Below are 13,668 nucleotides of genomic sequence, written 5' to 3'. Positions count from 1 at the left end.
CTGCCACTGTTTTCCTCGGAAGGGTCCAGCAAAAGGCAGAAGCATGGCCAGATGCCTCCTCCTTCCCCCACCCCAGGAGAAGCAGCATGGGTCTGCACCGTGTGAGTCCTTAAAATCTGGAGTTTTGAAACTCAGTCTCACACCTGAGATAAAAAAAAAAAAAAAAGACAGCCAAGCTGAACACAGAATTCTGACAGAAACTGGGGTGACAAGAGTGGTTGATTGCTCTTCTGTGAGGCCTCACTGAGGAGTGGGGGGCGGGGCACACATTTTCAGCTCTGGGGCTAGAAAGCGGGGCACTGCTGAATTCATCCCCCCAGTCAATGCTGAAAGCATTCAGGGAGCAAAACAGTGCCACCTAGTGGAATCTGGAGCCACATACACTAAATCCTGCCTCTGTGTCCTGGAGGCCCATTTCCACTAGGGCAAGTCCACCTGAGAATCAATCTAACAGGCACCTCCCCCAGAAGACCAGCACAAACAACTCGCTCCCACCAAGTTTACTGATCATAGAGGTTGTAAAGCTTCAGCTCTGGGGGCAAATAGTATGTAGCATTATCTCTACTTTTATTCTTCATTTTTAATTATTTTTCAGTTATTTTTCAATTCTTTTTTAATTTTTATTTTTATATATACTTTATATATTTTTTATTTTTTGTTTCCTTTCATTGTATTTTATTTTATTTACATCTTTCTTTCTTTCTTTCTTTCTTTCTTTCTTTCTTTCTAGATCTAATTTCTTTTAACAAGCCGACCAAAACACACCCAGGATCTAGTTTTTGTTGTTGTTGTTCTTTTTCTTTCTTCTTTTCTTTTCTGGACAAAATGATGAGATGGGGAGATTCACCCCAAAAAAAGAACAGGAGGTAGTACTCGCAGCCAGAGATTTGATCAATATGAATATAAGTAAGACGTCTGAAATAGAATTTAAAACAACGATTATAAGGATACTACCTGGGCTTGAAAAAAGCATAGAAGACAATAGAGAACCCCTTACTGTAGAGATAAAACAACCAAAATCTAGTCAGGCCAAAATTTAAAATGCTATAACCAAGATGTAGTCTCAAGGGCAGGCCATAAAATGAGGATGAATTAAGCAGAAGAGTGAATCAGTGATATAGAAGATAAAATTATAAAAAAAATAATGAAGCTGAAAAGACGAGGGAAAGAAAACTATTAGATCACAAACTAAACTTAGGGAACTCAGCAATTCTATAAAGCAAAATAATATCTGTGTTATAGGAGTCCTGGAAGCAGAAGAGTGGGAAAAGGGAGCTGAAGGTTTACTTGAACAAATTTACCTGAGAACTTCCCTAATCTGGGGAAGGAAATGGACATTCAAGGCCAAGAGGCACAGAGAACTCCCATCAAAGTCAACAAAAATAGAGGCACCTGGTGGCTCAGTGAATTAAGTGTCTGCCTTTGGCTCAGGTCATGATCCCAGGGTCCTGGGATCGAGCCCCACATTGGGCTCCCTGCTCAATGGGGAGTCTGCTTCTTCCTTTGCCATTCCCCCCACTTGTTCTCTCTTGCACGCATGTGTGCTCTCTCTTTGTCAAAATAAATAAATAAAATCTTTTAAAACAATCAACAAAAATAGGTCAACACCGTGAAATATTAAGGTGAAATGGCAAATTACAGAGATAAACAAAATTGTGAAGCAGCTCTGCAGAAGAGGTCCTTAACCTACAGGCATAGACATGTAAGGCTGGCAGAAGAACTGCCCACAGAGATCTGGCAAGCCAGAAAGGACAGGCATGATATATTCAACATGTTAAATGGGAAAAAATATGCATCCAAGAATATTTTATCCAACAAGCCTGTCATTCAGAATAGAAGGAGAAATAACAAGTTTCCAAGAAAAAATCTAAAGGAATTCATGAACACTAAACCAGCCCTGCCACAAATATTGAAAGGGACTCTTTGAGTGAAAAGAGAGACCAAAACTAACAAAGACTAGAAAGGAACAAAGACAAACTATAAGAACAGTGACTTTACAGGTAATACAAGGGCACTAAATTCATATCTTTCAACAATTACTCTGAATGTAAATGGACTAAATTCTCCAATCAAAAGACATAAGGTATCAGAATGGATTAAAAAAGAAGAAGAAGAAGAAACAAGACCCCAATATGCTGCTTACAAGAAACTCATTTTAGACTCAAAGACACCTCTAGATTGAAAGTGAGGGGGTGGAGAACCATTTATCATGCCAATGGAAATCAAAAGAAAGCTGGAGTAGCCATCCTTATATCAGACAAACTAGATTTTAAACCAAAGACTGTATAATAAGAGATGAAGAAGGACATTATATCATAATAAAGGGGTCTATCCAACAAGAAGATCTAACAATTGTAAATATTTATGCCCCTTATTTGACAGCAGCCAAATATAAAAATCAATTAATAACAAACTTAAACTTATTGATAATAATACAATAATAGTAGGGGACTTTAACACCCCACTCACAGCAATGGACAGATCATCTAAGCAGAAGATCACCAAGGCTTTGAATAACACACTGGTCCATCAAGTGAACTTAACAGATATATTCAGAGCATTTCATCCTAGAGCAGCAGAATACACCTTCTTTTCAAGTGCACTTGGAACATTCTCAGAATAGATCACATACTGGGTCACAAATCATCACAAAACTGGTACAAAAGGATTGAGATCATAGTATGCACACTTTCAGACCACAATGCTATGAAACTTGAAGTCAACTACAAGAAAAAAACTTGGAAGGACCACAAATATATGGAGGTTAAAGAATATCCTACTAAAGAATGAATGGGTCAACCATGAAATTAAAGATTTAAAAAATACATGGAAGCAAATGAAAATGAAAACACTACAGTTCAAAACCTTTGGGATGCAGCAAAGGTGGCCCTAAGAGAGAAGTATATAGCAATGCAGGCCTTCCTCAAGAAGCTTTTCTAAGTTTCGCCTTCCTGAAAAAGCCACCACAGCATATTTCCATTTCTCTACCCATTTGGTCTACACCAGTGGTTCCCACATTACACCTAACTTTATACCAAAAGGAGCTGGGCATTACCTTGATCACAAAACCAAAGACTCAACTAAAAAGGAAAAAAATGTAGGGGGGGAACAGAGGGGGAGATGAAACATGAGAGACTATGGATTCTGGGAAACAAACTGAGGGTTTCAGAGGGGAGGGGGTATAGGGATGGGCTAGCCCAGTGAAGGGTATTAAGGAGGGCACATATTTTATTTTATTTTATTTTATTTTATTTTATTTTTTTTTTTTCTGCTTTAATGATTTTTTATTATATTATGTTAGTCACCATACAGTACATCCCTGGTTTCCAATGTAAAGTTCGATGATTCATTAGTTGCGTATAACACCCAGTGCACCATGCAATACGTGCCCTCCTTACTACCCATCACCAGCCTATCCCATTCCCCCACCCCCCTCCCCTCTGAGGCCCTCAGTTTGTTTCTCATAGAAGGAGGGCACATATTGCGTGGAGCACTGGGTGTTATACGCAAACAATGAATCATGGAACACTACATCAAAAATTAATGATGTACTGTATGGTGACTAACATATCGTAATAAAAAAATTTTTTAAGAAGAATTACAGACCAATATTCCTGACGAATATGGATACAAAAATTCTCAACAAGATACTACCTAATTGGATCCAATAGTACTTTAAAAGGATTATTCACCATGACCAAATGGGATTTATTCCTGGGTTGCAGGGGTAGTTCAACATCCACAAATCAATCAACATGACATACCACATTAATAAAAAAGGATAAGAACCATATGATTCTCTCAATAGATACAGAAAAAGCATTTGACAAAATACAGCATCCTTTCTGGTTAAAAACCCTTCACAACGCAGGGATAGAGGGAACATACCTCAACATCATAAAGGACATACATGAAAGACATAGAGCTGATATCATTCTCAATGGGGAAAAACTGAGAGCTATTCCCCTAAGGTCAGGAACACGACAGGGATGTCCAACATCACCACTGTTGTTCAACATAGTATGGGAAGTCCTAGCCTCAGCAATCAGATAACAAAAAGAAATAAAGGCTCCCAAATGGGCAAAGAAGAAGTCAAACTCTTTCTCTTCACAGATGACATGATACTGTATGTAGAAAACCCAAAACACTCCACCCAAAATTGGAGTATCATTGCTAGAAATGATACAGAAATTCAGTAATGTCACAGAATATAAAATCAATGCACAAAAGCCAGTTGCATTTCTATACACTAACAATGAGGCAGAAGAAAGAGAAATCAAGGAATTGATCCCATTTACAATTGCACCAAATTCCATAAGATACGTAGGAATAAACCTAACCAAAAAGGTAAAGAATCTGTACTCTGAAAACTATAGAACACTTTTTTTTATGTTAAATGTTTTATTTATATGAATTTCTTATTTTGACACAATATAAAAATAGTTGACAACAAAAGCATGATATTTATTTATTTTTTTGTTTGCTTTTTTTATAATAATAATTTTTTATTATATTATGTTAGTCACCATACAGTACATCCCTGGTTTTTGAGTAAAGTTCGATGATTCATTAGTTGTGTATAACACCCAGTGCACCATGCAATACGTGCGCTCCTTACTACCCATCACCAGGCTATCCCGTTCCCCCACCCTCCTCCCCTCTGAAGCCCTCAGTTTGTTTCTCAGAGTCCATAGTCTCTCATGCTTCATTCCCCCTTCTGATTACCCCACCTTTCTTCTTCCCTTTCTTCTCCTACTGATCTTCCTAGTTCTTATGTTCCATAGATGAGAGTAACCATATGATAATTGTCTTTCTCTACTTGACTTATTTCACTTAGCATTATCTCCTCCAGTGCCATCCATGTTGCAGCAAATGTTGAGAACTCGTTCTTTCTGATAACTGAGTAATATTCCATTGTATATATGGACCACAACTTCTTAATCCAGTCATCTGTTGAAGGGCATCTCGGCTCCTTCCATGATTTAGCCATTGTGGACAATGCTGCTATGAACATTGGGGTGCATATGGCCCTTCTCTTCAGTACGTCTGTATCTTTGGGGTAAATACCCAGTAGTGCAATGGCTGGATCATAGGGTAGCTCAATTTCTAACTTTTTAAGGGACCTCCACACTGTTTTCCAGAGTGGCTGTACCAACTTGCATTCCCACCAACAATGTAGGAGGGATTCCCTTTCTCCACATCCTCTCCAACAATTGTTGTTTCTTGCCTTGTTAATTTTTGCCATTCTAACTGGTGTAAGGTGGTATCTTAGTGTGGTTTTGGAATCCATCAAAATCCTAGAGGAGAGCATAGGCAGCAACCTCTACGACATTGGCCACAGCAAACTTTTTCATGACACATCTCCAAAGGCAAGAGAAACAAAAGATAAAATGAACTTGTGGGACTTCATCAAGATCAAAAGCTTCTGCACAGCCAAGGAAACAGTCAAAAAAACTAAGAGGCGGCCCACGGAACAGGAGAAGATATTTGCAAATGACACTACAGATAAAAGACTGGTATCCAAGATCTATAAAGAACTTCTCAAACTCAATACACAAGAAACAAATAAACAAATCATAAAATTGGCAGAAGATATGAACAGACACTTTTCCAATGAAGACATACAAATGGCTAATAGACACATGAAAAAATGTTCAAAATCATTAGCCATCAGGGAAATTCAAATCAAAGCCACACTGAAAACTGTAGAACACTTATGAAAGAAATTGAGGTGGGGTGCCTGGGTGGCTCAGTCAGTTAAGTGTCTGCCTTTGGCTCAGGTCATGATCCCAGGGTCCTGGGACTGAGCCCCACATTGGGCTCCTGGCTCAGCAGGGAACCTGCTTCTCCCTCTCTCTCTGCCCCTCTCCCTACTTGTGCTCTCCCTCTCTCTTTTTCTCTCTCAAATTAATTAATTAATTAATTTAATATAAAATAAAAAGAAAGAAATTGAGGAAGACACAAGGAAATGGAAAAACATTCCATGCTCATGGATTGGAAGAAAAAATATTGTTAAAATGTCTATGCTTCCCAGAGTAATCTACACATTCAGTGCAATCCCTATCAAAATAACACCAGCATTTTTCACAGAGCTGTAACAAATAATCCTAAAATGTGTATGGAACCAGAAAAGACCCCAAATAGCCAAATAAATGTTGAAAAAGAAAACCAAAACTGCTGGCATCACAATACCAGACTTCAAGCTCTATTACAAAGCTGTAATCCTCAAGACAGTATGGCACTGGCACAAAAACAGATAACATAGATCAATGGAACACAATAAAGAACCCAGAAATGGACCCTCAACTCTATAGTCAACTAATCTTTGACAAAACAGGAAAGAATATCCAATGGAAAAAGGACAGTCTCTTCAATAAATCGTGCTGGGGAAACTGGACAGCCACATGCAGGACAATGAAACTGGACCACTTTTTTACACCACACACAAAAATAAATTCAAAATGATGAGTGATCTAAATGTGAGACAGAAATCCATCAAAATCCTAGAGGAGAATACAGGCAGCAACCTCTAAGTTGCCGTAGCAACTTCTTGCTAGACATGTCTCCAGAGGCAAAGGAAATAAAAGCAAAAATGAACTATTGGGACTTCATCAGGATAAAAAGCTTTTGCATAACAAAGGAAACAATCAACAAACCAAAGGTCAACCTACAGAATGGGAGAAGATATTTGCAAATGACATCAGGTAAAGGGCTAGCTAGTATCCAAAATCTATAAAGAACTTATCAAAACTTATCAGAACTTATCAACACCCAAAAAACAAAAAAATCCACTCAAGAAGTGGGCAGAAGACATGAAAAGACATTTCTCCAAAGAAGACATACAAATGGCTAACAGACACATGAAAAAATGCCAACATCACTGAGCATCAGGGAAATACAAGTCAAAACCACAGTGAGATACCATCTCACACCAGTCAGAAAGGCTAAAATTAACAACTGAGGAAACAACAGATGTTGGTGAGGATGTGGAGGAAAGGGAACACTCTTACACTCTTGGTGGGAATGCAAACTGGTAGAGCCACTCTGGAGAATGATATGGAAGTTCCTCAAAAAGTTAAAAATAGACCTACCCTAGGACCCAGCAATTGCACTACTAAGTATTTATCCAAAGGATACAAATGTAGGGATTCAAAGGGGCACACCCACCCCAATGTTTATAGCAGCAATGTCCACAGTAGCCAAACTATGGAAAAAGCCCAGATGTCCATTGACAGATGAATAGATAAAGAAGACGTGATATATCTATAATGGAATATTAGTCATCAGAAAGAATGAAATCTTGCCATTTGCAATGACATGGGTGGAACTAGAGTGTATTATGCTAAGCGAAATAGGTCAGTCAGAGAAAGACAAATACCATATGACTTCACTCATATGTGGAATTTAAGTAATAAAACAGATGAACATAGGGGAAGGGAAGGGAAAATAAAATAAGATAAAAACAGAGAAGAAAGCAAACCATAGGAGAATCTTAAATATAGGAAACAAACTTAGGGTTGCTGGAGGATGGGTGATGAGCATTAAAGAGGGTGCTTGATGTAATGAGCACTGGATGTTATATGTAACTGATGAATCACTATACCCCTGAAACTAATAATACACTGTGTGTTAACTAAATTGAATTTAAATGTAAAAAAAGTTACTGAGAACCCCAAATAGATTTCGTTTGGGAGTTATATCTAGCAATATTTTCCATATTAGAAATTTAAATTTTAAAATTATTATTTTATTGTTTTTAAATACCTTATTTGAATATTTAACATTATCTTCTCCCCACTTATATACTTTTATGTAAACACCCAAAAGAAACAAAAAGGATCTGTTCACACAAGACCTGGTACATGAATGTTCAAAGGAGCATTATTTACAAGAGTCAAAAATTGGAAACAACCCGAGTCCATCAACTGCTGAATAGGTAAAAAAAAATGTGGTATATACATGAAACAACGTTCAGCCATAAAAGGAATAAAGTTCCTACACATGCTATAGCCTGGACAAGCCTTGAAAAGGTAACGAAGTTGAAATCATAAGATTAAGAATATTATGAAAGAAGTCAGTCATAAAAGCCCACATATTGTATGATTTCATTTGTATTAAATGTCCAGAATAGACATATTTTCAGAGACAGAAGGATATCAGTGGTATCCTATGACTGGGGTGGCTGGGAGAAGAGGAGGAGGTATCTAAATGGTACAGGATCTCTTTGGGGTGATGAAAATGCTCTAAAATTGATTGTGGCACAGATGTGTGGACACTAGAGCCCCTAAATTCTACATTTTAAATAGGTGAATTTGACCTGTCCTGCTGTGGATGTTTCGTAGCACGTCACAGAGACAAGGGGAAAATCTGGACAGAGGAGTTAAGATGGCGGAGGAGTAGGAGACACCTTTTTCAGCCGGTCCCCCGAGTTGAGCTGGATAGGTACCAGACCAGCCTAAACAACCACGGAACCAGCCTGAGACGCAGGAAGATGCATCTGGATCTCTACAAATGAACATCTCCACCACTGAGTATTGAGGTACGAAGCGGGGAGCCATGAAACCGTGCACAGATATCGGAAGATAAATGGAAGGGGGAGGGAGCCGCCGCGTTCGGGCGCCAGGAAGCGGTAGCCACTTGCACGGGAGAGCGGGCGGGGCTCGAGGACGGCACCCGCAAAACAACAGACTGAGACGGTGAGCCAGGAGCGCGCGCCACCAGACATCTCGCAGAACACCGGAATCCCGGTGCGCTCACTGGATCCAGACTGAGACCGGGAGCTTCTGGAGCGCGCGCTGGGCAGCTGGCAGCGTTAGAAACACAAAGGACAGAGACGCACTGGCTCTGGAAGTGAGGGCTGGGACGCCGGGTGTGGGGCGCACATCCCGGGACGCTGCAGGGTTGAGCAGCACCAACAGTAACAGAGTTAAAGTGGACAGAACATTAGTAGAGAACGGGCCGCAATCCCTCTGTTCTGTGACAGAGGCTGAAATTCGGCCGCTGCTGCTCTGACTCTCAGAAGAGGCACAGCAAACCGCCAGGGAAAGCCGCCAGAGAACAAAAGCCTGGAAATACCGGCTCAGAGAGTGCCCATCCCCATCCCCTCTCGCAGGGGACACGGAGACTCTACCCAAACAGGGTTGCCTGAGTATCGGCACGGCAGGCCCCTCCCCCAGAACACAGAAGGCAGGCTGAAAAATCAAGAAGCCCACAACCTGGGCACCTGGGTGGCGCAGTCATTGAGTGCCTGTCTTCGGCTTAGGGCATGATCCCGACGTTCCGGAAAGGAGTCCCTCATTGGGCTCCTCCGCTGGGAGCCTGCTTCTTCCTCTCCCACTCCCCTGCTTCTGTTCCCTCTCTCGCTGGTTGGCTGCCACATAAATAAATAAATAAAATCTTTAAAGAAGAAGCCCACATCCCTAAGATCCCTATAAAACAAGGGGCACGGCCTGGGACCCAGTCAATAATTTGGGCTCTGGACAACCCCGCAACCTCTCCTCATCAGAATGACAAGAAGGAGAAGCCCCCCCAGCAAAGAAAAGACAGTGAGTCTGTGGCTTCTGCCACAGAAATAATGGATATGGATGTAACCAAAGTATCAGAAATGGAATTCAGAGTAACGATGGTCAAAATGATGAGTAGAATTGAAAAAAACTATTAACGAAAAGGTTACTGAGAATATAGAATCCCTAAGGACAGAAATGAGAGCGAATCTGACAGAAATTAAAAATTCTATGAGCCAAATGCAGGCAAAACTAGAGGCTCTGACGGCCAGGGTCACCGAAGCAGAGGAAAGGGTTAGTGAATTGGAGGATGGGTTAATAGAGGAAAAAATGAAAATAGAAGATGGTCTTAAAAAAATCCATGCCCACGAATGGAGGTTACGGGAGATTACTGACTCAATGAAACAATCCAATGTTAGAATCATCGGCATCCCCGAGGGGGTAGAGAAAAACAGACGTCTAGAAGAGATATTTGAACAAATTGTAGCTGAAAACTTCCCTAATCTAGCAAGGGAAACAAACATTCATGTCCAAGAGGCAGAGAGGACCCCTCCCAAGCTCAACCACGACAAACCTATGCCACGTCACATCATAGTGCAATTCGCAAATATTAGATCTAAGGATACAGTATTGAAAACGGCCAGGGCAAAGAAATTTCTCATGTACAAAGGCAAAGTCACCAGAATTACGTCAGACCTGTCTACACAGACCTGGAATGAGAGAAAGGGTTGGGGGAGCATACTTAAACTCTTTCAGAGAAAAACATGCAGCCAAGGATCCTTTATCCAGCAAGGCTGTCATTCAGAATTGATGGAGAAATAAAGACATTTCAGAATCACCAGTCACTAACCAATTTCATAACCATGAAACCAGCCCTACAGGAGATATTATGGGGGGTTCTATAAAATTAAAAAGGCCCCAAGAATGATACAGAACAGAAAGTCACAGCCAATACAAAGACTTTACTGGCAACATAGCATCATTAAAATCATATCTCTCAGTACTCAGTCTTAATGTTAATGGCTTAAATGCTCCCATAAAATGCCACAGGGTTGCAGATTGGATAAAAAGAAATGACCCATCCATTTGCTGTCTACAAGAGACTCATTTCGAACCCAAAGATGCATTCAAACTGAGAGTAAGGGGATGGAGTACCATCTTTCACGCAAATGGACCTCAAAAGAAAGCTGAGGTAGCAATTCTCATATCAGATAAATTGGATTTAAAACTACAGACTATAGTTAGAGACGCAGAAGGGCACTATATTATTCTTAAGGGAAGTATTCAACAAGTGGATATGACATAAATATATATGCCCTCAACAGGGGAGCAGCAAGATACACAAGCCAACTCTTAACCAGAATAAAGAGACATATAAATAAAAATACATTAATACTAGGGGACCTCAACACTCCACTCTCAGAAATAGACAGAACACCCTGGCAAAAATTAAGCAAAGAATCAAAGGCTTTGAATGCCATACTTGACGAGTTGGACCTCATAGATATATATAGAACACTACAACCCAGAACCAAAGAATATTCATTCTATTCTAATGCCCATGGAACATTCTCAAGAATAGACCATGTTCTGGGACACAAAACAGGTCTCAACCAATACCAAAAGATTGAAATTATCCCCTGCATATTCTCAGACCACAACGCTCTGAAATTGGAACTCAACCACAAGGAAGAACTTGGAAGAAACTCAAACACTTGGAGACTAAGAACCATCCTGCTCAGGAATGACTCAATAAACCAGGAAATCAAAAATCAAATTAAACAATTTATGGAGACCAATGAGAATGAAAACACAACGGTCCAAAACCTATGGGATACTGCAAAGGCAGTCCTAAGGGGGAAATATATAGCCATCCAAGCCTCACTCAAAAGAATAGAAAAATCTAAAATGCAGTTTTTATATTCTCACCTCAAGAAGCTGGAACAGCAACAGAGGGACAGGCCTAATCCACGCACGAGGAGGCAGTTGACCAAAATTAGAGCTGAAATCAATCAAGCAGAAACCAGAAGTACAGTAGAGCAGATCAACAGGACTAGAAGCTGGTTCTTTGAGAGAATCAATAAAATTGACAGACCACTGGCAAGACTTATCCAAAAGAAAAGAGAAAGGACCCAGATTATTAAAATTATGAATGAAAAAGGAGAGGTCACGACAAACACCATTGAAATTGGAAGGATTATTAGAAATTTTTATCAACAGCTATATGCCAATAAACTAAGCAATCTGGAAGAGATGGAATCCTTCCTGGAAACCTATAAACTACCAAGATTGAAACCGGAAGAAATTGATTCCTTAAACAGGCCAATTAATTATGAAGAAATTGAGTCAGTGATAAACAACCTTCCAAATAACAAAACTCCAGGCCCGGACGGTTTTCCTGGGGAATTCTACCAAACATTCAAAGAAGAAATAATACCTATTCTCCTAAAGCTATTTCAAAAAATAGAAACAGAAGGAAAGCTACCAAACTCATTCGATGATGCCAATATTACCTTGATCCCCAAACCAGGCATAGACCCCTTCAAAAAGGAGAATGACAGACCGATTTCCCTAATGAATATGGACTTCAAAATCCTCAACAAGATACTTGCTAATAGAATCCAACAGTACATTAAAAGGATTATCCATCACGATCAAGTGGGATTCATACCTGGGATGCAAGCATGGTTCAATATTCACAAATCAATCAGTGTGATACATCATATCAACAAGAAAAGACTCAGGAACCATATGATCCTCTCAATCAATGCCGAAAAAGCATTTGACATAATACAGCATCCTTTCCTGATTAAAACCCTTCAGAGTGTAGGAATAGAAGGTACATTTCTCAATCTCATAAAAGCCATCTATGAAAAGCCTACTGCAAATATTATTCTCAATGGGGAAAAGCTGGAAGCCTTTCCCTTAAGATCAGGAACATGACAAGGATGCCCACTCTCGCCACTATTATTCAACATAGTACTAGAAGTCCCTGCAACAGCAATCAGACGACAAAAAGGGATCAAAGGTATTCATATCGGCAAAGAAGAAGTCAAAATGTCTCTCTTTGCAGATAACATGATACTCTATATGGAAAACCCAAAAGAAGCCACTCCCAAACTATTAGAAGTTATAGAGCAATTCAGTAACGTGGCGGGATACAAAATCAATGCTCAGAAATCAGTTGCATTTCTGTACACGTATAACGAGAACGAAGAAAGAGAAATTAGGGAATCCATCCCATTTACAATAGCACCAAAAACCATACGTTACCTCGGAATTAACTTAACCAGAGACGTAAAGGACCTATATTCTAGAAACTATAAATCACTCTTGAAAGACATTGAGGAAGACATAAAAAGATGGAAAGATATTCCATGCTCATGGATCGGAAGAATTAACGTAGTTAAAATGTCCACGCTACCCAGAGCAATCTACGCTTTCAATGCTATCCCGATCAAAATACCGAGGACATTTTTCAAAGAACTGGAACAAATAGTCCTTAAATTTGTATGAAACCAGAAAAGGCCCTGAATCTCCAAGGAACTGTTGAAAAGGAAAAACAAAGCTGGGGGCAACACAATGCCGGATTTCGAGCTGTACTACAAAGCTGTGATCACAAAGACAGCATGGTACTGGCACAAAAACAGACACATAGACCAATGGAACAGAATAGAGAGCCCAGAAATGGACCCTCGGCTCTTTGGGAAACTAATATTTGATAAAGCAGGAAAAAACATCCGGTGGGAAAAAGACAGTCTCTTCAATAAATGGTGCTGGGAAAATTGGACAGCTACATGCAAAAGAATGAAACTTGACCACTATCTCACACCATACACAAAAATAAACTCCAAATGGATGAAAGACCTCGATGTGAGACAGGAATCCATCAAAATTCTAGAGGAGAACATAGGCAGCAACCTCTACGACATCGGCCAAAGCAACCTTTTTCATGACACATCCCCAAAGGCAAGAGAAACAAAAGATAAAATGAATTTATGGGACTTCATCAAGATTAAAAGTTTCTGCACAGCCAAGGAAACAGTCAGAAAAACTAAGAGGCAGCCCACAGAATGGGAGAATATATTTGCAAATGACACTACAGATAAAGGACTGGTATCCAAGATCTACAAAGAACTTCTCAAACTCAATACACGAGAAACAA

This window comes from Ursus arctos, unplaced genomic scaffold, assembly GCF_023065955.2.
Source record: "Ursus arctos isolate Adak ecotype North America unplaced genomic scaffold, UrsArc2.0 scaffold_8, whole genome shotgun sequence".
Classification (NCBI taxonomy): domain Eukaryota; kingdom Metazoa; phylum Chordata; class Mammalia; order Carnivora; family Ursidae; genus Ursus; species Ursus arctos.
Note: the sequence above shows the minus strand (reverse complement) of the source record.